Source organism: Pleurodeles waltl, chromosome 9 (assembly GCF_031143425.1).
Source record: "Pleurodeles waltl isolate 20211129_DDA chromosome 9, aPleWal1.hap1.20221129, whole genome shotgun sequence".
Lineage (NCBI taxonomy): Eukaryota > Metazoa > Chordata > Amphibia > Caudata > Salamandridae > Pleurodeles > Pleurodeles waltl.
The window spans coordinates 188,391,913-188,418,293 of record NC_090448.1 but is presented as its reverse complement, the minus strand read 5'-3'; positions in this window follow the sequence as shown (position 1 = coordinate 188,418,293).

Genomic DNA, 26,381 nt, shown 5'->3' with positions numbered 1-26,381 from the left:
GCCTAATCCTGACGGCTTTCTCGACTTTTTCCTGGTGGTGCATGCTCTGAGGGCTGTCTGCCTTCACCCTGCACTGGAAGCCAAGAAGAAATCTCCTGTGGGTCGACGGAATCTTCCTCCTGTTAACGCAGGCACCAAACTTCTGCATCACTGGTCCTCTGGGTCCTCTCTCATCTTGACAAGCGTGGTCCCTGGAACAAAAAAGCTGGATCCAAGTGACCCTGACAGTCCAGTGGTCCTTCTGTCCAAATTTGGTGGAGGTAAGTCCTTGCCTCCCCATGCCAGACTGTAATCCTGTGTACTGCGTGATCTGCAGCTGCTAGGGCTTCTGTTCACTCTTGCAAGGATTCCTTCATGCACAGCATAGACCAGCTCCCCAGCACTCGGTTCTGTATTGCTCAACTCGCTGAGTTGAACACCAACGTCGTGGGACCCTCCTTTGTATTGTTGAGATGACCTCCATGTTCAGAATTCTTGAACGCATGTTCAGGTACTTCTGTAGGTGCTGCCTGCTTCTGTGTGGGCTCTCCATGTTGCTGAGTGCCCCCTCTGTCTCCTCCTCCATGGGGAGACCTCCTGGTCCTTCCTGTCGCCTGGCAGCACCCAAAACCTTCAACTGCGACTCTTGCAGCTAGCAAGGTTTGTTTGCAGTCTTTCTGCATGGAAACAACTCTGCATCCTCCAGCACGCCGTGGGATATCTTCTGACCAAAGGAGAAGTTCCTGGTGCCTTCTGTTGTTGCAGAATCTTTGGCTCCACCTAGAGGCAGCCTTTTTGCAACTTCATCAGGGGTTAAGTGGGCTCCTGCCTCCCCGGACACTTGTGTGACTCTTGGACTGGGTCCCCTTTCTTTACAGGTACTCAGGTCCAGGAATTCATCTTCAGTGCTTTGCAGTTAGTTGTTGCCCTTGCAGAATCCCCTATCTCGAATTTACTGTCTTACTGGTGTAGTTGGGTAAATTTACTCCTACTTTTTAGGATCTTGGGGTAGGGTATCTTGGACACCCTTAGTGTTTTCTTACACTCCCAGTGACACTCTACACACTACACTAGGCCTGGGGTCCATTCGTGGTTCGCATTCCACTTTTGGAGTATATGGTTTGTGTTGCCCCTAGGCCTATTGTCTCCTACTGCATCCTATTGTATTCTACAGCGTTTGCACTACTTTTCTAACTGTTTTCTTACCTGATTTTTGGTTTGTGTGTATATTTTGTGTATATTACTTACCTCCTAAGGGAGTATATCCTCTGAGATACTTTTGACATATTGTCACTAAAATAAAGTCCCTTAATTTTTTGTAACTCTGAGTATTATGTTTCTTATGATATAGTGCTATGATATAAGTGGTATAGTAGGAGCTTTGCATGTCTCCTAGTTCAGCCTAAGCTGCTCTGCTATAGCTACCTCTATCAGCCTAAACTGCTAGAATACTACTAATCTACTAATCAGGGATAACTGGACGTGGCACAAGGTGTAAGTACCATCAGGTACCCATTATAAGCTGGGCCAGCCTCCTACATTGGTGGTGCAGCGGTGGGATAAGTACTTGTAACTGCTTTACCACTTTGTCATTGGTGCTTTTCATAAGAAAAACATATACCAAATACTTAAGAATATACGCAGTTAACCTAAACAGTTTAACTTTCCTTCTCTAAACTTTCTAAGAAGTTTTAGAAAAGTTTTCAAACGTTTTGAAAAGTTTAAAAAAGTTTTTCTCTTTTCTCTAAAAGTTTCTAAACTTTTTTTTCTCTCTCTGTCCTTCAATCATGTCTGCAGTAGAACTTACTCCCACAGTTGCCCAGGCAAAATAAGGTAGTCTAAACTTTAAGAGTTTGGAGGGTCTCTGCATTGAAAGAGGTTTAGGCATTGGTAAGAATCCTACCAAAGATCTTCTTCTTAGCCTTCTCCTAGAAAGTGACCAGAACCAGTCTGGCCCATCCCAGGATCAGGAGGTAGAGGAGGGGGGTACCCAGCCAGACTCAGAGAAGTCCCCTGAGGATGCTGGGGAGGGTTCGTCCAAGGACCTGCCAGCTAACAGGCGATTTAGTGACACTGGTAAAGGGAGGGGTCACACACCAGTAGGGCACCTTTCACTCCTAAAGGCCAGGTTACTAGATGCCAGCCAGTTAAGGACAGGTCTTACTATGCCAATTCCCACATTTCTTCTGTGTCTCACAATTCCCAAGCCTCCCACCCTGAGGATAACATTATGGAAAGTGAACTCAGAAAGCTGAGGTTGGAAGAGGCCAGGTTGAAGCTTAAGCAGCAGCAGCTGGACTTATACAGGGAATCTCTGGATGTGGAAAGGGAAAGGCAGAGGTTGGGGTTAGTGCCCCATGATGGCAGCAGCAGTGTTTTTGATAGCAATCCTGTTAGAGAACAAGATTCCAGAAACCTGCATAAGATAGTCCACCATTACAAGGAGGGGGATGACATTAACAAGTGGTTTGTTGCACTTGAGAGGGCCTGTATGGTACAGACGGTCCCTCAAATGCAGTGGGCTGCTATCTTGTGGCTATCTTTCACTGGTAAGGGTAGGGATAGGCTCCTTACTGTCATAGAAAGTGATACTAATAACTACAAAGTTTTGAAAGATGCACTCTTGGATGGATTTGGCTTAACCACTGAACAATACAGGATTAAGTTCAGAGGCACCATAAAAGAGTCCTTTCAAGACTGGACAGACTTTGCAGACTGTTCAGTGAAGGCCTTGGAGGGTTGGTTACATGGCAGTAAGGTGACTAACTATGAAAGTCTGTATAATCTAATCCTGAGAGAGAATATTTTAAACAATTGTGTGTCTGATTTGTTGCACCATTACTTGGTGGACTCAGATCTGACCTCTCTCCAAGAATTGGGAAAGAACGCAGACAAATGGGTAAGAACAAGAGTGAACAGAAAAATTCATACAGGGAGTGACAAGTATGGAAAGAAGAAGGATGGTAAGTCTTCTCACAAGGGTGGGGACAAAGATAAAAAACATTCTGAGTCTTCATCAGGCCCACAAAAATCCTCTGGAGGTGGTGGTTCCAAATCCTTATCTCACAATCAGAAAAAGCCATGGTGTTATTTATGTAAAGTAAAAGGCCATTGGGCAAGTGATTCCACTTGTCCAAAGAAAAACACCAAGGCTCCCACTACCACAACCGCAACTGCAACCTCTAGTGCCCCTAGTACTAGCAGTGGTAGTGGGAAGTGTACTACAAATAGCCAGTCCAAGGGTTTACCTGGGCTCACCATTAGCAGTGTAGTTGGGGTTGGTCTTGTTAGGGAGAATACAGAGGCTGTTTTAGTTTCTGATGGTGGTATTGACTCTGCCACCTTGGTTGCTTGTCCCCTTAATATGGCTAAATACAAGCAACTTCCCCTAATAAATGGTGTTGAGTTTTAGGCCCACAGGGACATAGGAGCCAGTGTAACTATGGTGATAGAGAAACTGGTTCACCCTGATCAACACCTACTTGGTCAGGAGTACCAAGTGACTGATGCTCACAATAACACACTTAGCCACCCCAATGCTGTTGTGGATCTTAACTGGGAGGGGGGGGGGGGGTTTACTGGTCTAAAGAAAGTTGTGGTAGCCACTGAATTACCTGCAGATTGCTTACAAGGCAATGATTTTCAGACATCAGTGCAGGAGGCTGGCATGCCTTATAGTGGGTACCTTGTGGTACTTACACCAAGAAATCTGAGCACGGCGGTCGTCTCAACACAACAAAAGAGGGTCCCATAAAGCCGGTGGTCAACTCAGCGAATTGAGCAATGCAGGATGGAGTGCTGGAGACCTGGGATGTGCTGTCCACGAAGGAATCCTTGCAAAAGTGCAGAGAAGCCCTAGCAGCTGCAGATCACGCAGTACACAGGATTATTGTCTGGCGTGGGGAGGCAAGGACTTACCTCCACCATATTGGGACAGAAGGACCACTGGACTGTCAGGGTCACTTGGATCCAGCTCCTGTGTTCCAGAGACCAAGCTCGTCAAGATGAGAGGGGACCCGGAGGACTGGTGATGCAGAAGTTTGGTGCCTGCGGTAGCAGGGGAAAGATTCCATCGACCCACAGGAGATTTCTTCTTGGCTTCGGGTGCAGGGTGAAGGCAGACAGCCCTCAGAGCATGAACCACCAGGAAACAGTCAAGAAAGCCAACAGGATTAGGCGCTACAATTTTGCTGGTAGTCTTCTTGCTACTTTGTTGCAGTTTTGCAGGCGTCCTGGAGCAGTCAGCGGTCGATCCTTGGGAGAAGTCGAAGAGGGAGATGCATAGGAACTCTGGTGAACTCTTGCATTTGCTCTCTGAGGAGAAACCCACAGGAGAGACCCTAAATAGCCCTCAGAGGAGGATTGGCTACATAACCAGGTAAGAGCCTATCAGGAGGGGTCTCAGATGTCACCTGCTGGCACTGGCCACTCAGAGGTCTCCATTGTGCCCTCACACCTCTGCATTCAAGATGGCAGAGGTCTGGGACACACTTGAGGAGCTCTGGACACCATCCCTGGGGTGGTGATGGACAGGGGAGTGGTCACTCGCCTTTCCTTTGTCCAGTTTGGCGCCAGAGCAGGGGCTGGGGGCTCCATGAACCGGTGTAGACTGGCTTATGCAAGGAGGGCACCATCTGTGCCCTTCAAAGTATTCCCAGAGGCTGGGGGAGGCTACTCCTCCCCAGCCCTTAACACCTATTTCCAAAGGGAGAAGGTGTAACACCCTCTCTCAGAGGAAATCCTTTGTTCTTCCTTCCTGGGACTGGGCTGCCCAGACCCTAGGAGGGCAGAAAACTGTCTGAGGGTTGGCAGTAGCGGTAGCTGCAGAGAAAACCCCAGAGAGCTAATTTGGCAGAACCCGGGGTCCATGCTGGAGCCCTCGGGATGCATGGGATTGGCACCCCAATACCAGATTTGGCTTGGGGGGACAATCCCATGATCTTAGACATGTTACATGGCAATGTTCGGAGTTCCCATTGTGAAGCTACACATAGGTATTGACCTATATGTAGTTCACGGGTGTCATGGTGTCCCCACTCTCACAAAGTCCGGGGAAATTGTCCTGAACAATGTGGGGGCACCTTGTCTAGTGCCAGGGTGCCCTCACACTTAGTAACTTTGCACCTAACCTTCACTAGGTGAGGGTTAGACATATAGGTGACTTCTAAGTTACTTAAGTGCAGTGTAAAATGGCTGTGAAATAACGTGGACGTTATTTCACTCAGGCTGCAGTGGCAGTCCTGAGTAAGAATTGTTTGAGCTCCCTATGGGTGGCAAAAAAAATGCTGCAGCCTATAGGGATCTCCTGGAACCCCAATACCCTGGGTACCTAGGTACCATATACCAGGGAATTATAAGGGTGTTCCAGTGTGCCAATCAGAATTGGTGAAAATAGTCACTAGCCTGCAGTGACAATTTTAAAAGCAGAGAGAGCATAAACACTGAGGTTCTGGTTAGCAGAGCTTCAGTGATATAGTTAGGCACCACACAGGGAACACATAGAAGCCACAAATTATGAGCACTTGGGTCCTGGCTAGCAGGATCCCCGTGACACAGGCAAAAACAAACTGACACACAAGTAAAAATGGGGGTAACATGCCAAGCAAGATGGTACTTTCCTACACAACCCCCCCCCCCCAAATGAGGGACACTAAGGCTCACCTTGCCCAGATGAGTCTTCATTGTCTAAGTGAAAATATGTGGAGAGTCCATCTGCATTGGAGTGGGTACTCCCAAGTCTATGTTCCACTGTATAGTCCATTCCCTGTACAAAGATGGACCACCTCAACAATTTAGGGTTTTCACCTTTCATTTGTTTTAGCCAAAGTATAGGTTTATGGTTTGTCTGAACAATGCAGCGAGTACCAAACAGGTATGGTCTCAACCTTTTCAGTGCCCAGACCACAGCAAAGGCCTCCCTCTCTATGGCAGACCAACACTTTTCTCTAGGGGTCAACCTCCTGCTGATAAAAGCAACAGATTGATCCTGGCCCTCAGTATTAAGCTGTGATAGCACTGCCCCAACCCCCAATTCAGAAGCATCAGTCTGGACTATGAACTTTTCGGAGTAGCAAGGGCTGTTTAGGACAGGTGCAGACCACATGGCATGCTTGAGCTCATCAAAAGCTTTTTGATAGCTAGTTGTCCACAATACCTTTATAGGCATCTTCTTACTAGTGAGGTCATTAAGAGGAGCTGCAATGGAGCCATGATTCTTAGTGAACCTCCTATAGTACCCTGTGAGGACTACAAAGGCTCTCACCTGGATTTGAGTTAGTGGGGGAGCCCATTCCAGAATGGTCTGGATCTTCCACTGCAGTGGTGCAATCTGTTCCCCACCTACAAGGTGGCCCGAGTAAACCACTTTCCCCTGCCCTATCTGGCACTTTGAGGCCTTGACAGTGAGGCCTGCCTTTTGCAGGGCCTCTAAAACTTTCCACAGGTGGACCAGTTGATCATCCCAGGTGGAGCTAAAGACAGCTATATCATCTAGGTATGCTGCATTAAAAGCTTCCAACCCTTGCAGGACTGTGCAAACCAGCCTTTGAAAAGTGGCAGGATCATTCTTCAGACCAAAGGGCATCACAGTAAAATTTATAGTGCCCACCAATGGTTGAAAATGCAGTTTTGGGTTTAGCATCTTCTGAAATTTAATCTGCCAATACCCTGCAGTTAGATCAAAAGTGCTTAGATACTTGGCAGAACTCAGTGTTTCTATTAGCTCATCTGCCCTAGTTATAGGGTGAGCATCTGTCTTGGTTACTTGGCTGGGCCCTCTATAGTCAACACAAAACCTCATCTCTCTTTTACCATCCTTACTGTGAGGTTTTGGGCCAAGCACCACTGGGCTAGCCCATGGGCTTTCTGAAGACTCAATCACTCCCAAGTCTAACATTTTCTGCACCTCTTGTTTAATGCAGTCCCTGACAAGGTCAGGCTACCTATAAATCTTACTTTTGATAGGTAAACTGTCTCCAGTATTGATTGTATGCTCACACCAAGTAGTGGTACCTGGTATCAGTGAGAAGAGTTCAGAAAACTGACTTTTTTGAGAAGAGATTTACACAGTTGTCCTTCTGCTCAGCAGTAAGGCAATCTGCAAGTACTACCTCCTCCCCTGAGCTATCTGCTTCAGTGGTGGATAAGAGATCAGGGAAAGGGTCACTCTCTTCTTCCTGTCCCTCATCAGTTGCCATGAGCAGGGTGAGATCAGCCCTGTCATAGTAGGGTTTTCGGCGGTTGACATGGGGCACCTTAAGGGGACTCCTGGCAGTGCCCAGGTCTACCAAGTAGGTAACCTCACCCTTTTTCTCAACAATTAGATGGGGTCCACTCCATTTGTCCTGGAGTCCTCTTGAAGCCACAGGCTCCAATACCCACACCTTCTGTCCTGGGTGGTACTGGGTCAGGACTGCCTTCTGGTCATGCCATTGCTTTTGTAGCTCCAGGCTGGCCTGAAGGTTTTTACTGGCCTTTTTCACGTACTCAGACATTCTTGATCTTAGGCCAAGTACACCGTCCACAATGTCCTGCTTCGGAGCTTTTAAAGGTTGTTCCCAACCCTCCTTAACAAGTGCAAGGGGACCTCTCACAGAATGCCCAAAGAGGAGTTCAAAGGGGCTAAAGACCACTCCTATTTGGGGTACCTCCCTGTAAGCAGAAAGAAGGTAAGGCACAGGACATCCCATCATCTTCTGAGTTTTTCAGGGATCCCCATTATCATACCTTTGAGACTTTTATTAAACCTCTCAACCATACCATTTGTTTGTGGATGATAAGGAGTAGTGAACTTGTATGTTACACCACACTCCTTCCACATTGCTTTGAGGTATGCAGACATGAAGTTACTACCTCTGTCTGGCACCACTTCCTTAGGGAAGCCCAACCTGGAAAAGATTCCCAGGAGGACTGAGGTACTGGGTTTTTCAGAACCGGTACTGATCCGGTAACCCAGCGGTGCCAGGGTACACCCAAAGACCTCGGGTACTTTCCTGATTCAGACTACAGAAACTCAGAGTCTTCTAGGTGAAGTCAAAGATCAAATTTATTGGCTGCAACCAATTGACAAGTGTCCTAGAAGTACAACAGCACGATTTGTATGTTCTCAGGAGACTGTGGTGGTCATTCTGACCCTGGCGGTCTTTGACCGCCTGGGCGGAGGACCGCGGGAGCACCGCCGACAGGCCGGCGGTGCCCCAATGGGTATTCCGACCGCGGCGGTAAAGCCGCGGTCGGACCGGCACCACTGGCGGGCTCCCGCCAGTGTACCGCCGCCCCATTGAATCCTCCACGGCGGCGCAGCTTGCTGCACCGCCGCGGGGATTCCGACCCCCCCTACCGCCATCCAGATCCCGGCGGTCGGACCGCCGGGATCCGGATGGCGGTAGGGGGGGTCGCGGGGCCCCTGGGGGCCCCTGCAGTGCCCATGCCACTGGCATGGGCATTGCAGGGGCCCCCGTAAGAGGGCCCCTACATGTATTTCACTGTCTGCTGCGCAGACAGTGAAATACGCGACGGGTGCAACTGCACCCGTCGCACAGCTTCCACTCCGCCGGCTCGATTCCGAGCCGGCTTCATCGTTGGAGCCTCTTTCCCGCTGGGCTGGCGGGCGGTCTGAAGGCGACCGCCCGCCAGCCCAGCGGGAATGTCAGAATTACCGCCGCGGTCTTTCGACCGCGGAACGGTAATCTGACGGCGGGACTTTGGCGGGCGGCCTCCGCCGCCCGCCAAGGTCAGAATGAGGGCCTGTGTGTCAATGCAAAATCAGGTTTCCTTATATACAGTTTTTTAAGCTTCAGGCAAACATTCTTGACATTTTGGTTGGTCATTCACATGTTTTCACTACAAAGGAAAAACCAGTGTCATGATGAAACCTCATATTTCATGTCATCCAGCCCATAATAAATTACCCGGCAAGGCCTAGAATTTCACATCAGATAAGTGTGGACCCCCAATAAAAACGGGCACCTCCCCCTCGTAAAGTAAGAAGAAGAAAAGAGCAGGTGCAGGTGTGAGCAAGTTAGGCAGGGTGTGTGAGCGATAATAAGGGTTTTATGGCCTGGTGTGCCTTGATGCTATCTGATTCGGCCACTGGGAGAGGGACTGACCAAACAGGTTTGGCCTGAGGCAATGGTTCCAGCTTGCCCAGGTCAGAGAAAAGTCAATCAAGGTGTACGTGTCCTTGGAATCAAATCTGACTGTATTATAAGCCTATGTGAGGGCAACTTTTAAAAATGGCTGCCGTGTATAAAATGGGAGCCACGAGTGCAGGACGAAAATGGCGATTTCGAGGTGAAAACGCTGCTGGAATTGAGCGAAAATGCTCATGCTTAGTGTACTAGTCATTATCGGTCTTTTGATACTAAAATCGTACTGCTGTGGCAAAGTAAATTACATCGGTCCAGAATTTTTAGAACCACAGGACCTTTGTCACTGCAGGAGCTGTAGTGCTCCTTAAGGGGATTGCTTCAGAATACCTAGTGGCATGATCCACTACCACAAGGATAAACCTATTGCCTGAAGCTGTTGGAGGGTCAAGGGGGCCAACTATGTCAACCCCTACCCTTTCAAAGGGCACCCCAACCACAGGAAGTGGATTTTAGGGGGCCTTTGGTGTGCCACCAGTCTTGCCACTAGCTTGGCAGGTCACACAAGAGCGACAAAACTTTTTAGTGTCCTTTGACATATGAGGCCAGTGAAATAGGGGAACAAGCCTGTCCCAAGTTTTAATCTGGCCCAAATGCCCAGCCAAAGAAATGTCATCTGCCAAGGTAAGAAGAAACTCCCTGTACTGCAAAGGGATGACTAATCTCCTGGCAACTCCAGGTTTAGGGTTCCTTGACTCAGTATACAGGAGGTTGTCGTCCCAATACACCTTATGGCTATCACTGACATCCCCATTCTGCTGTTTGACAGCTAGTGTGGGACAGGTCTGCTGTGCCACACTCAGCTCTTCCCTAGCAGGCCCGCCTGCACCCAAAAGCTCAGCAGTGTCTGCTGCCAGCTCATCTGGTGCAGGTTCTGCACAGGGAGAAGATTCCTCTTCCTCAAAAGGCAAATCTTCTGGTGAGGGAGGGATAGTGGGGAAGGATTTAACCTTCCTACCCCTAGCTTTTGGGAGCACTTGGTCCATTGTTCCCGGATCCAAGTGTAGGAAGGTAGCCTCTTTCTAGCCTTGTTACCCCCACTTTTGGCCTGTTTGTGAGTATATGTCAGGGTGTTTTTACTGTCTCACTGGGATCCTGCTAGCCAGTGCCTAGTGTTCATAGTGAAAACCCTATGTTGTCAGTATGTTTGATATTTGTCACTGGGATCCTGCTAGCCAGGACCCTAGTGCTCATACGTTTGTGGCCTATATGTGTTCCCTGTGTGGTGCATAACTGTATCACTGAGGCTCTGCTAATCAGAACCTCAGTGTTTATGCTCTCTCTGCTTTTAAAATTGTCACTACAGGCTAGTGACTCATTTTACCAATTCTCATTGGCACACTGGACCAACCTTATAATTCCCTAGTATATGGTACCTAGGTACCCAGGGTATTGGGGTTCCAGGAGATCCCTATGGGCTGCAGCATTTCTTTTGCCACCCATAGGGAGCTCAGACAATTCTTACACAGGACTGCCACTGCAGCCTGAGTGAAATAACGTCCATGTTGTTTCACAGCCATTTTTCACTGCACTTAAGTAACTTGTAAGTCACCTATATGTCTAACCCTCACTTAGTGAATGTTAGGTGCAAAGTTACTTAGTGTGAGGTCACCCTGGCACTAGCCAAGGTGCCCTCACATTGTTCAGAGCAAATTCCCCGGACTTTGTCAGTGTGGGGACACCATTACACGCGTGCACTACATATAGGTCAATACATATATGTAGCATCACCATGGTAACTCCCAACATGGCCATGAAACATGTCTAGGATCATGGAATTGTCACTCCAATACCATTCTGGTATTGGGGGACAATTCCATGCATCCCCGGGTTTCCAGCATAGAGCCCGGGTACTGCCAAACTAACTTTCCGGGGTTTTCTCTGCAGCTACCACTGCTGCCAACCCTCTTACAGGTTTCTGCCCCCCTGGGGCCTGGGCAGCCCAGTCACAGGAAGGCAGAACAAAGGATTTCCTCAGAGAGAGGGTGTTACACCCTCTCCCTTTGGAAATAGGTGTGAAGGGCCTGAGAGAAGTAGCCTCTCCTGGCCTCTGGAAATGCTTTGAAGGGCAGAGATGGTGCCCTCCTTGCATAAGCCAGTCTAAACCGGTTCGGGGATCCCCCATCCCATTGTGGGATGAAAGAGAGAGAGAGAGGGACAGAAAGTGACAGGACCATGGTGGGAGCTGAAGGCCCCCATGTTCCCAGCCAGCTGCCCACCTCCTGCCGGAGCTGGCATCGCTCCTGCAGGAGGCAGGCTAACTGTACAGGCAGACGAGAAGGGCAGCGACAGAACAATGGCCACACAGGGCTGTAATGAGAAAGCGGGGACATGGACTTGGACAATGGATGGCAAGGAGGACAGAGGGCAAGAGCAGCAAGATTGGGTCTGGGCAGCATAATGCCTGGCCAGGCCCTGCGTTCGACTTCCACCACTGTGCATTGTGATGGGCATCTTAACATTAAACCATCCAAGAAATTCACAGAACTCTTCAGGGACGTTATAGTTGGGAAATAGAATTTAAAATACCAAAGGTTACAGAGACGTTATAGTTATAGTTGGGTTCATATTTTGCATGCACAAATCCATAGAAATTCAGCTATTAGAGTTATTACACGGAACTATAACTCATGCCCTAAGGTAACCATAAGCACACCCTTTGCCTACAGGCTAGTGGGAGGTGCTGGTGATCTGGGCGGAACATTACCAGGACCGTTCAGAATACTTGATATACTGGAGCAGATACATTGATGACCTCTTTCTTGTGTGGAAGTGCATTGAAGAAAGTCCCACAATATTCTTACATGAGATACAGGATGACTACCCTAATTTACCATTCACTAGCACTATCAGTAAGATGGAGGCAAATTTCGTAGATCTCACCGTATATGTGATAAAAATAAGAGATCAGAGAGAGTACTCATTAGGAAACTCCATGTCCAGGAATAAAGTGATCTACACATTCAGTTACCATCCCTACAACCAGGTTAACATTATCCTATATATGGAGAGTTTATGGTGAGGAGTGACTGTGCCAGAAGGCACTGGAAGATCTCACAAGGAGATTTCAAGTGCTACTCCAGAGACAGCACTCAGGAGGCATCAAGAAAGGTCAAATCAAAATCGAGGGGCCAGTTGCTCTTTGGAAAGGCTAAAAGTAAGAATCACAATTGAGTAGATTCCCACTTCAGATTAATAAAAGCATGCAACAAACAAGAGGCAGATTTTAGATCTCTTGTACAGTGGCATTGGCATTTAATAAAGAATGACCAGGTTTTGGGTAAGGAGGCCCCCTGTAGACCTAGGGTAACCTTTAGAAAACCTACGTCACTGAGAGAATACTTAGAAGCAGCCAAGAGACAGTGACATTTACCAAAACCATCTTGATGACTAGTTGTTTGGGGTTTACGAAATGTGGTTGATGTAAAGCCTGCCAACACATGGTCAACACCAAAGAATACAAATCACCATTTTTTAGAACAAGCAAAGTCATGCATGGTAATTTTCATTGCAAAATTGGCCACGCAATTTATGACCTTCAACGCTTATGCAAATTATTTTATGTAGGAAACACAACACTAACAGTGCACAAAAGGATTTTGCAGCATCAATGAGCTGTCAAGCACGGAGATTGAACTTTGAAGAAAAGCATCAAGGTGACAGTAGTGGTCTCAGATATTTCGTAGTAGATGCACTCTCGGCTAATATTAGAGAGAATGACTGGGAAAAGTCCTTGAGATGTCTTGAATCCCAATACACTGTAGAGCTAAACACAAAGTACCTGTGTGGTCTTAATATGGAAGGAGAAACTAAATACACATCTCTAGAGCAGTCTTTCTCATTGAATGCAGAGTCAGTTTCATTAATTTTAGTAAATCTGTTGACACAGGTGTAGGGCACACATGACTTTATAATTGAGGCAATACAGGGGTTGTGTTCTGGCCACGAACGAAGATGCTCACCTAGCATAGGAGCTCCGCAAGGCATTGGGCTTCAATCGGAGACGGGGGCGCCCCAGGTGTAGCAAACATTGTTGTTTTGGCCCGGGAGCTCCCTCCATGACGATGGAGGATGTTATGACTGGAGCCGTTGCTGGGGTGCATAGTCCTCTGATGTGGGAGAGAGGCCCGAAGTGAGGGTTTGCTGGAAGACCATGAATGGAGACCCACAACAGGCTTGGGCGTGGCTGCTGGAATGGACTGGCTGCGCACGTGAGGGGTGTCGGAGGCGGGGAAGCTCCGTATCTGCACCTCAGGGCCCTGAGGGACGCGGCCGCTGGAGCGGGCCCGCTGCGACGTTGGCCGGAGACATCCACAGTGGAGGTGCTTTGAGCAATGCCCTCTGCCAGGGAGGAGAAGAATTAAAAGGGCCAGATTAGGAAATCTTGCACCGTGGACTGCGGCAAGACCAGGACAAGGCCGCTACAGCACTCCGGCTGTGCGCTGTGCGTGTGTGAAAGGTGCACAAGGCACGGAGTTTCCATGTCTGCAGACTGGAGCTCTGAGAGACCCTGATAGACCCTGAGGGTACCTGACGACTTGGGTGGAGTGTGAGTGGCACTGAACAGGACCAGAGGGGAGGCGAGAGGAGGAAGCCCCCCTCCTCTCCCTAAAGGACAGCTGGCCTCAAACGCATGCAAGTGAGTGGGGAACTGGCCAAAGCAGAGTGGTTGGGGGATGGCGCGGTGGGGGAGTACCGGTTCTGAAGCCTATCACCTGGACCAGCACCTGAGAGCCCAAAGGCAGCTTTTGAGAGCTGGAGGGGAGCGCAACCAAGCCTAGATATCCCGTTGTACCTAGCCGCTCTTCTGGGCGGATCCTGTATGACGCCCAGAGATGGAGAGCAGGGAGACCGCCTGGAAGCTATCACTTAAACCTGGTGGAGAGAGAGGAGGTAACAGGGGGTCTTTAATATAAAAGGCTGCGGAGACACCCCCCTGCACCTGTATCCTTTACACCCCCCTCTCCTGTGCCTCCTCCAGAGGGGTCTTAAACTGCACAGGATCACATCTAGGAGTACCGCTCTCACCGCTCTGCTCCTGACATTCTACCTTCCTCCTGTTCTCACATAGCAGTGGGCTATAGGTCACGACCTCCCCCCCTCTCTTTTGCTATCCCAGGGGATACCATATCAGTGCTCTGACATGTCAGATCAGAGAGGGTGTGGAAGGCGGGCGTAGGCCCCATCGCAGAGCGCTCGGCTCTGGATCACCTTCACTTGCACCAACTTGCTTATCTGGTTGCTGTCCTTCCAGAATCAATGGTGTGTTGATAGAGCCTCCCAGTGTTTAGCCTGCACTGAGGCCCCTTTCTCTATACCACCGCAGCCTGGCTGTATGGACGAGATTCTGGATTTTGGAGAAGAGGCCTTACAACGAGGCCGTCTCGCCTCTTCCTCTCCCACTACTCTAGCTGGCCTGACCACATCGGCTAGGCTTCCAATTTATAGCCCCGGATACCAACCCAAGATTGAAACCCTGCGATGTCCAGCGGAAGTCGACGAGTAAACCCCCAGGCAAACCGGCATGACAACTCCTCTTCTCGGAGGCCCTCCCGCTTAACAAACCGACGCCCTCACTTGCACAGTCCCCAGATATGGCCGGCACAGAGCAAGCAACAACAAACGATTGTGTACTCCAGGAGATCACACCGGTCAGTCGCAGACTCGAAGGAATGGATACAGCTATACCCTCACAGACAACATAGACCAAATCAATGCGCTTGGACATAGCAGGTTTTCAATCTCGTGTAACAGGACAGTAACACCAAACGGAGACCGTGGTGGCCCAAGTACACATGGTCTTAGACAAAGACCAGGAACTCGTGTTCCTCAGTAGTAAACTCATTGACTTGGATGACAGAAGTTGGAGGGACAACATCCGTCTTTTTGGTTTTCCAGAACACGCAAAAGTCAGAGACACCCACTTCTTTTTCCGCTCCGTCCTTCCACAATTGACCGAAACAGTCTTCAAACCGCCACTGGAGTTCCAGAGAGCACATCGTCTGGGCCCCAAGAGGAAAGATGGAACCTCCAAACCTCACCCTATTATTCGATGTCTCTTGAGACACAAGCAGGTCCGCTAGCTCCTGTCAGCGGCCTGAGCACACAGACCCTTTAAAACGACCGGCTACAGAATCTGCATAACAGACGATTTCTCAAGCGAAACCAACAAAGGTCAGAAGGGGGTCTTGGCACTCCACCCCAGAATGAGACAACTGGAAATAAAATACGGCCTGTTTGATCCTGTATGACTGTGGACCACCAAGAATGGAGTATACAAGAACTTTTATGACCCAGAAGACCCATCACCCAACCAGGAGGGACCAGGCCGCTCTGAACCCGACCACCGACACAGAGGCAGGGACCTGGATATACTTGCAAAATCCCATCATGCCAGGGGACAGATCCTGCAAGCGGTGGCGCTCCACACACAGATTTAGGACAGAGACAAATCCCATTCCCCTTTAAAGCCTACGCCGGACCCTACCTGAACTTGAACTCACCTGACCCCACCTGCACTTGTCCATACTTGAAGTCGCGACGTGAAGACCTCGAGTGCCCAGAGACTTGCTGAGAGACTGTAGGGCTTGCCAGCCGACCGGCAGACAGATGAGTATCTGCCCGCATGCTGAAGTTATACTGTTATGTGTTTATACTGTTTCTGGTTTCTCGCATCATACTGCAATTGAATGACTCTGCGCCTGGTTTTGGTCTTGTTTGTGGTCTCGACCGAGTTGTACAAGCCGACAAAGTATGGATAGCCATATACACTGTCTCTCAATGTTAATGTTTATGTTAAAGGTTCCTTATATGCAGCTGTTACATCTTTAACGCTTTCTGGGACTGCTCTCTGGCGACCCCACTGCTCCTACCCCCTCTCCCCCCACCCCAGCCCAAGTGGGCGTACCCGCTGCCCAGATACCCCACCCATTCACCCTACGGCGAAGATTCAACTCTGATGTGACCTGACCCAATCGAGGAACGAGAACACGAGTGCCGAACCTCTCCCTCAGACTTGCCGCATGCCCCTGGATCTTCGAAACACCAAGCCGCAGGATGATTAGCAATACAGTTGGCACTGACGGTGTGCACGTCCTGCATAGCACTGCATCACACCTCACTTTCACCCTATTGATGACAGTGGGAGACCCGATCTTCCACGGCCCTCACCCCCTCTGCGCCTAATGTATTCCCATGAATCAGAGATATTCCCGCCCCATATGACCGAAAACTATTGTAAATCCCATGGGGCAACCACATGTCCTCCTCGCTCCCCTCCTCCCTTCCTATTTCTATTTCTATTTCTATTTCTAAACAATTATATGTCACAGCGATCTCCCTCCCCTCAGAGACGATACACACTTCTACAGCCCCTGGTAATTCTGCCCACTCCTGAGGCCTGTCCTCCTCGTTCCCCCGATGGAAATGGGGACTAACCCTGAGTGTTTCTGCCCCCGATTGGAGCCCATCCAGTTGAGCATGGGGGCTCCATGGGTGGGGCTCCATAGGTCTGGACCTGCATCCTACAGACCCGGTCCCTTGGAGTTTTGTTTCCGTCATCCTCTCCCTAGCTCCCTAGATCCCTTTTTCCTATCCACCCCCTCCCCCTCCCCCTTTCTAATTCTACCATGCCTTCCGTCTATTCTCATCCTAACCCCCTCTCTCTGTTTCTTACATCCATTTCTCTTTCCTCTTTTTTCTAACCACACCCCTTCTCCTCCCCTCCCAGCCTCTTTCCTTCTCCCTCCCTCCCCCGTCTATCTCCACACTTCTTTTCCATCACAGGGGGACGTCTAACGCACGTCACTCCCTAGCCCTTTTTTCTGTGACCCAACTTGACAGCTCCACTGTTCTATACAGCACCTACCTCCCCCGCCCCACCTTTACCGCATTAACCTCTTTTGGCTCCACCATCATGGCCGGCCCTATACCTCCTATGGCCTGTCCCCTTCAGATTGTCTCCTGTAATGTCCACGGCGTGAGGGCACTTTGTGAAACGGAAAAAAATACTGTCCTACCTTCAGTCCCAACGGTCGATATCGCTCTCATCCAGGAGATACATCTGAATAGCACTGAAACCATTAAACTGCAGAGGGATTGGCTTTAGCTGTTACCCTCGTTCTCCAGAGGTGGGAGGTGGTGCCTCGCGGAAGTGCAGGGTTGCAATCTTGCTCCGCAAGACTCTGCCCATATCAATTACCAAAACGTAGGAGGATCCCGAAGGGAGATTTGTATTCACTAAATTAAGGGTGGGAGACTCATCGATATGCGTGGGCTCAATATACGCACCAACCGGCTCCAAAAGACTGTTCCTCTTACAACTCAATCGCCTTCTGGCCGAAATAGGAGCAACCCGCTATGTCATTGGGGGGGGATTGGAATTTGACACAGGATGCAGTATTGGACAGGACGGGCCCTCTCGATGCCTGCAATAACCACAACAGAGCTCTTTTAACTGACATGATGGCAGACGTGGGTCTGGTAGACTGCTGGAGACTTACACATCCAACCAACAAGGAATACACTTTCCTGTTGCCTGTACATGGCACCCAGTCTCGACTGGACTTTTTCTTGGTGTCGCACACTGTTGTGGCCCAAATACAGGATACTAGTATTATGGACTGTGGCCTTTCGGACCACTCCCCGATTCAACTATCAGTAAAATCAAGCTTGACGTACCCCGGCCGCAAACCCTAGCATTTCACTTTTTCATGAAATAGAACTCCCCAGGGCAAGAAGCGTCTGCAGAATCATGTGTCCACCTACAATGGGGGACAATGCCGGCCCTGTTACCTCCAAGAGAGTGATATGGGCAGCAGCGAAGGAGATGCTTAGAGGGCAAGTGATGTGAGACACAGCAATAGATAATAGAGGCAGGAAGGCTCACCAAGTGACACTAGAGGAAGATATACGGAGTCTAACAAGACAATATACCAGGCAGCCATCTTTGGGTATGTGCCGTTCCCTGGAACGTGCCTGAATGGCGCACAATGAGGTCTTTACGTCCCAAGCTGAATACGCGCTACAGCGACTACAGGGGCGACACTATGAGCAAGGGAAAAGGCTGGCCGACTGCTAGCGGTGCAGCTCAGGCAAAGAGAGGCCGCTTTAGCTATACCAGCCATCACATCCGCGACTGGCAAGATACTTACTTGACCCCAGGACATAGAAAATGAGTTTGCAACATTCTACCAACATCTGTGTACTCTGAAATCACTGTCAGACCCTACCCATATTGAAGCATTTCTCAACACTATGGCCCTAGTGTGCCTTTCAGATGCAGGCCTATCTTTCCTAGACGGTGAGTTCAGCAGGACGGAAGTGGAACACGCCATTTCCAATCTCCCGGATTCCCAGCCACATTTTACAAATGGGCCGGTGACCAGGTGATAAGCGCTGTCCATGACGCTCTCAATGAGGTCTGTAGCGAAGGCTCTCTTGGCACAATTTCCAATCGAGCTAAGATAGCAGTCATTCCTAAACCTGGACGAGATCTGCTATTATGCAGTAGTTATCACCCCATATCTCTCCTAAACGGGGATATCAAGATACTTGCCAGCGTCCTGGCGGCCCGCCTGCGCAAAGTCATCCTCTCCTTGATACATCACGACCAGGTGGGATTTGTACCGGGACGCACTTCCCGGAACCACTTGTATACTCTTAGCCACACTCTGTGGGAAGCCAGGCATATCCCGGAAGAGGCTCTCGCCCTGTCCTTAGATGCAGAGAAGGCTTTTGACTGGATCGAATGGCCCTACCTTTTTGCCACCTTGTCAAATTTGGATCAGGAGACCAATTCATAGCCAAAGTTCACCTGCTATACGACCATACAACGGCTCAGGTCAACTGCAGGGGTTTTAAATCAGACCCATTTCCAAACCAAAGAGGGATGCGACAGGGATGTCCTCTCTCGCTGCTCCTGTTCCTGCTGGCAATGGAACCTCTTGCGGCTGCTATCCGTCAATCCCCACAGATCACAGGTATACCCCTGAAAGGGGGAACCTCCAAAAGTTACCTATATGCTGACGACGTGCTACTTACCCTAACTGACTTGATGAGATCCCTACCGGCTTTATTGCAGATCACTGATGATTTTACATTGCAATCTAGATATCGGGTGAACTTGGACAAAAGTGAAGCATGTTCCCTCTCATTCACAATGACAAAAGCGGCCCTGCACGGTTATCTGTTTCAGTGGACCCCGTCCCGCCTCATGTATCTGGGAATACTTGTCAAGCGGGGATTAGAAAGTATGGTGCCAGACAGCCTGGACCCTCTTATAGCACACCTGAGGCTAGACTTTGCAAAATGGTCACACCTGGGCCTCTCCATGTGGGGCAGGGTACAAGCAGTGAGAATGATCACACTCCCGTGCTTTATCTACGTCCTAGGCATGATCCCTCTCCAAGTCCCTCTCCTGACACTCAGACAAATAGACGCAGCACTGAGAGCCTTCGTGTGGGGCTCTAAACGCCCCAGACTGACAGCGGCAAAACATCTGCCATGTCTCTCCTGTGGAGTCCTGGGTCTCCCCTCCATCGAGCATTACTCCCTGGCTCTCCACCTATCACAACTGACATTCATGGTGCCCGGAAACACAGGCAACCACAATGGGTAGCTACTGAGAAAGTCCTACTTTCCCATTCTGGTGGCCTAAACGGCACGTGCATGGAACCAACACAGTCCAACCCAGCCAACCCGATGCTAGCGGCAATGTGTGCAGCCTGACGCAGAGCACACAGTATAATTGGTATACACCGGTTCATCCATACCCAAGGCCCCATCTGGGTGAATAACAACAAGTGGATCCAAGCGGGCAATGAATGCCTCGCTCAGATAGCTGATGAGGGGTCCCCCGCCAGTCATTCGATAACCTACGAGTAAAGTATAACTTACACACGAGGCAGGAATGGGGCTACCTGCAACTCGCACATTGTCTTCGACAAATACTGGGAGCAGCCCCTTGGGACCTTAAGTCCTCTCCAGTGGTCACTTATTTGAACACATGAGGTCGCCATAAAGGAGTATTGGCAGGCCTTTATGACGTCGTAACGCACCACCTTTCTTCGCAACCCCTCCTCGAAATGCTATGCTCCAAATGGCAGGTCTGTTTACAGGTGGACTATTCAGTGGAAGACTGGACAGACATACTGGATGCCCTAGGACGAGGAACAAAAGAAGCCCAATGGAAATTCTGTCTCTTTAAGATATTACATGATTGGTACTTGACCCCCCTGAAACCCTACAGAGCCGGACTTTTACAACACGCAAAATGCTGGAGATGTCCGGAGACTCGATGCAACCTGCTCCATATTCTATTTGAATGTCTCTAGGTCTGCCCCTGTGGAAAGCGGCAAGCTCCACCCTCAAAGACTCCATGCAACTCCAACTGCCACTCACCCCCTCGACTATCCTCTTACATGATCTATATCCATTCCCCGCCCTCTCTCACCCTCAACGACGACTGCTACATGTGGCACTTTCGACAACTAAGATTTGTATCCCTCGACACTGGAGATCAACGGCATCTCTAACCCCAGATGGATGGATGACAGCTATGGTACGAATAGCCACCCATGAGCGGGTTATCTACAATCTGCAAGATCAAGCTGCCTTATTCACTCAGATCTGGGGCCCCCTTCTAGTGGAGGTACCATAATTGCTCCCTCATTTATCTCCCTCCCCCTCTCATCCACATAAAGCACCGTGAATCCTCATTAACAGCCTTGCTGTTTCTCGTCCACCCCCACCCTGACTTGCAATGGTGTCCTCTGTGTCTGTCTGCCCCTTTCCCCATCTTCTCTCCCTCCCCAGCCCTCTCTCTCTCTCTCTCCCTCTTTGTTCCCCCTTTCCTTCCTTCTTCCTCTCACCTCCCCCTTATCTCTCTCTCTGTTACCTAACCTCCTCCACTCCCCACAGGCTTTCCCTTAGTCTCATTACGGACAGCCACCCCTCCCCGCCCTTGCCAACATGAAGCTATGGCCTATCGATACATGCTATCGAGAAATACACCTTCCATTCTCTGCAGGACATACGAAACACAAACGGGTTGGGCCCGGTTGGCACACCCAGTAATGCCGGAACACAAGATAACATATCTTAAGCAACAGTTTACGTTATTCCTGAGTTTGCAACACTATATTGTTTACCCTACCACACCTCCCTGGCCTTGCACCCCCTCCCCCTCTTCTCCCTTCTTTCTCTTTCTCTTTCCCCCCTTATATCTCCCTGTCCTGAATAATGTTTTCTTTACACAGGAATGGACAATTGTTAATCATCATGCGTTGATTTTCCATGCATGAGAAATTTGTTCTAGGTGTTATGTCATGCCGCCATGAACGACTTCAAAATGTCCCTTAAAATGTCCTTCATTCCAAACTGTTTACGTATGTATTGCTGAATTTCTATAATAAAGAATTGCAACACAAAAAAAAAAAAAAAGAGGCAACACTCCACCTGATCCATGGGGTATGAAACACTAAGCAATAGACTGACAAGCTGTGGTACAATGGTGTTCCTCACAAGTTAGATATATGTGCATTGATAAGCATTTTTCAAAAAGGAAACATAGTTAGCGCTGTTCATCAAATGCAAGAAAGTAGTTAGCCAATTTGGGATTGAGGGAGTTATAATCTGGACTCTGAGTCTGAGCTAAACATTCTTCTGGAAGGAATATAGTTAACGGCTTGCTCAAATGCAGGAAAGTAGACAGTCCATTTAGATTTGAGCGGGTTAGAATTTGGAGACTGAGGCCCTCAACAAGGGTGTGGCGGTCCTATGACTGCCACGGTGGCGATGGTGGTTTCAACACCGGCAGGCCCTCGGAGAAGACCATTGTATTATGAGGTCTTCCCAACAGAACACAGCCAATACACCTCCAGTACCACCAGTGCAGATGGACCACCACGGCCAGGGGCAGGCCAGCCGAAATCATGTTCCCATCGACCATATTAAGAGATTTCACAAAGCCAGGATTTCCGGGGCGGTTACACCGCCACGAAAAGCCTGGCAGAAAGGAACAATATTAAAGGAGACACTCACTTTCAGTAACACAGACACGTCCGCTGCCTCCATGGAACTCAAACTTGAAGTCTTACCATTGCTCCTGCTGGCCATACTACAAAAGAACAAGCAACTAAGACAACAACCGTAAATACACTCACCTAGCACACACTGGAGGGAAGGCCATTAGGACAGACCCATCCACAACATACAACTCTGTCACGGCAATACATGGCCACACACACAACTCACGCTGCAACACAAACACATCACATACACAGAAGACACACACTCATAGGCACATGTACAACACATACATGTGGAAGGAAAGCCAGGACAAGTGTGTAACCATTAACACCAATGGTGAAGTGGAATAGATATATTGAAATAAATAAATAGAGGTGTATATACAACTATATACAAAATGGGCCTACTGGCCAGTCCAATAGTCCTTTGTGTCCCAGGCACACTGGCCAATGTTTCGTGTCCCAGCTTGACTCCGGACTGCAAAGTGGCCTCCATATGGCAGGGGTACCAATGGGACAAGCAGGCATCTCAGGGGTGATGGGGGTCAAGGTGGGGGCTTGGGTTTGGGATGGGGGCCCGTAGGTTTAGGCTTGGGGGGGTTTGGACTTTGACTTTGCCTTAGGGGGAGGGCCCTTGGTTTTTGCTTTTGGAGGGCCCTTCCTAGCTTTTGTGGGGGTCGACATCTTAGGTGTTGGATGGACATGTGGGCAGTACCAGGTGGCCGATGGGAGGACTGGGAGGTGGAAGGACTCGGTCTGGGGAGAGTAGCAGGGCACTTGGGGGAAACAGGGCCTGGGTCAGTGGGAGGGAATAGGAAAGAATCTTTTTTTGGGAGCACAAGGGCAGTCATAGGAAAAATGTTTTGGAGTGGAGGGAGAGGGAATGCTTGAGAGTTGTGTAAGGGTATGTGCCTTGGGTGCTGCTGTGGGGATGGATGCCATGTGTCTGCTGGATGTCTGTTGGGTGTGTGTGTGTGGGCGTTTAGGTGTATTGGGAGGAGGGGGGGAGGTGATGCAGGGAGATGCCAGGGTGGATGTGTGAGTGTCTGTCTGGGGGTGGTGTGTGCAGGTAAGGTGGATGTACTGAATCTGGGGGTGTTGGTAGTGGTAGTGAGTGCGCATGTGGTATGTGGGGTGGATTCATGGGTGTCTGCTATTATGATGATGGTGTACATGAGGGGACTGGTGGCTGGATCTGGAAGTGATGATGTGAAAGCAGGTGTGAGTGATGTAGTGTATGTGAGGGACGAGGTGGTAGGGGAGTCTGTGTAGGGAGCGGATGTTGTTGTGTCTGCATGTGTCTGTTGTCTGTGTGCATGGCAGTGGTGTGATTTGTGGTGCCTCTTTTTGTCTTTGCGAACCGTGTCTGTTGAGGTGCATGAATGGTGGTCTGACTGTGTGCTTTGAATGAGTGTGGAATTGGGCATACGTAGCTGGAGGGGGGGCAGGAACTGAAGGGACATTGGCTGCCATCAACAAGGCGGCCAGAGCCTGAAAGCATCTCAGCAGGCCAGTCAGGGCACCATGAATGCCTTCCAGGTAGGCATTCGTTCTTTGCATCTGTGATGCCAGTTCTGGATGGCATTCACAATGGATGACTGTCCCACAGAGATGGACCTCAGGAGGTCAAATCCCTCCTTACTGAGGACAGCAAGATTGACTGGAGCAGGGGCAGAGGTGATGAAGGGGATGCCCTCCGACCTGGGTGAGTGGCCATGGGTAACTTGGTGGGGAGCTACAGGGAGGGCGATGCTGGTATGGGGGGTGGTGGACAAGGATGTTGCTGGGCTTGTCCCAGATGTGTCTGCCACCACCAGGGAGCGTCCATTGGAGAAGGAATCCGTAGATGATGTTGTTGATTCAATCTCACCCCTGGCACTCCCCTCCCCCTCCGTCCAACTGGTCCCCTCGGCTCTCAGCCTCCTGGGTCCTGTGGGCTGCAGCTTCCCCACTCGCCGGTGCCCCTTTTCCTTCATCTGATGATGCTGATGCACACAAAGACAGAGGAGGAGAGGGAGAGAGGGAGAGTGGGAGAAGAAAAAAGGTTGCAATGTGTCAATACATACTCACATTCAGACAGCGTAACAACCTCAACATCTGCTGACATGCCATGCCATTGTATGCCTTTGGAATGACATGTACATCTGCCTAAAAAAGAAAACCTATGCAGTTAAAACCTACTGATGTGGAAACGTATGGCACATTTTGACTTCATGAAGGGTCCTACATTCCACAGTAGCACAGTACTTGCCACACTACCATGCTCATTTACATAGACATACCCTGTACTCGTTACCCATACAATTTCTGTAAGGCAATGTTGCATGCCATGACATTCTTTCACAATGTGTACAGTAATATCTTGGCCAACTGCGGCCATCTACACCTGCAGTATGAGGCAGCTGATTGAGAAATGGCCAATTTCCTCAGTCATAGTGGCAGGCTACTACTGATGGCTATGACCTGTCACTTCAGGTATACTGTTGCTGATGGGAGGATCTGCTCACTCAAAAGATGTGTAATGTGTCCTGACAAACTCTAACATGGGAATAAGTCCCCTCTTGAGTCACTGTCTGCATGGCATTGGCAAACAACATCAAGAAAAATCCTGCCAGGGTGGCTCATACTAATAGCCAATGTGCAAGTACCAATAATCCATGCCACATCTTCCCACTAGTAGGCTACCCAAACGCATACATGCCTACCATTAGCCACTTGTGAGTGTGTATTTACCCCCTTGTGGCAGCTGTGCTGTCCTCAACTGCCCATCCACCTCAGGGTAGACCACCGCCAAAATGGGGCCATTATGGGGGGTTAGGGTCCGACGGACACCACTCCCTCCTTGGGAGGACATCCCCCGCTGGGCCTCAGCGATCTTCCGGGCCAAGTGTCTCAGTCCTCCACCGCTTTCTGCAGTAGGTGCTCCACTGGGCATGGACCCCCAGGGTCCACACTTTCTTGGCTATGGCACACCAAATCCTCTTCTTCTGATGAGTGCTAACCTACATGTTGACACAGACAGAAGGAGAAAGTCATGTAGAGTGACATCACAACAGCAGTGGACTCCACATATCAGACACATCTCTTGACTACACAAACGTGCAAGTATGCCAGTAACACATCAAATCTTCTGCCAACTTTATGCATCCACTCGGTGTGCATCGTCACAACGCCTTTCACGCCGACACTCATCACAAGCAGACAGGACAGGACTCACCTGATGCTCTGGTGCCACATAGAACTGTCCATACAGGGGTAGGAGCCCTCGTACTAACTTTTCCACCTCCTTCTGGGTGAAGGCATGGGCCTCATCTCCTGCAGGATGTTGCATATTGGCTTTCAGAGTCAGAATACAGAGGCACACTCAGTGGAGGTCTTGATTGCACGATTGTCAGGAGTCAAATGAGCTATGCAACAAAATATGGTGGTCACCTCCACCACGTACATGACTGTTACCGCTGGCAGTGATCATAATTGGCCCCAGTCTTCCATAGGCAACAACGCTAGCCAATTGGGAGTTGCATGGTGGTTGAGACCGCCTACTGCCATGACTACAAACGCCGTCAGAATTACGTCACTTCCATCTGTCCTGTGCAGGACAGGCGGCTACCATTTTACTTGTATGTTGTGTATTGTAGGTGAATGATAAGTGTGTCTGATTATTTTAGAGAGATGTGCACAATGACCCATGTACACACATGTCCACATGGTATACACATTTGAAATTCATGCTTGGTGTTGTTGAATGTACAAATAACTATGACACAACATGTACAGTCACGTGCTGCCTCATTGATGGGGTAATCATATCTATATGTTCAAATTACACATACAACCAATACCTCTAGTAATAGGGAGTTGTAACATGGAAGTGTCAAATATATTGTATCTGGCACACTGGCTGTCTGGGCCTGGAAATGTCATCAATGAGGGCATACAAGGTCACTCAACATGGCCAAATGGATTCAGTGGATTCAGCGTAATGTCCACTACTCTTGTGTGCTAAGTGTATTGTGTTAGCTGGCTTGTGAACTGCTGACATCAACTTGGGCCTATTTGTCTCTCCCATTCCTAGTTTTCATGCAATGGTGAAAACGAGACATGCACTTGTGTACCAGACCCTTGTCGATCTTGCCACCCTGGAAGAAAGACACATCATATAGAACCGTTGTCTGAACTGTCAGATCATCATGGAACTGTGTAACCAGTTGGAACCAGATTTCTTGTC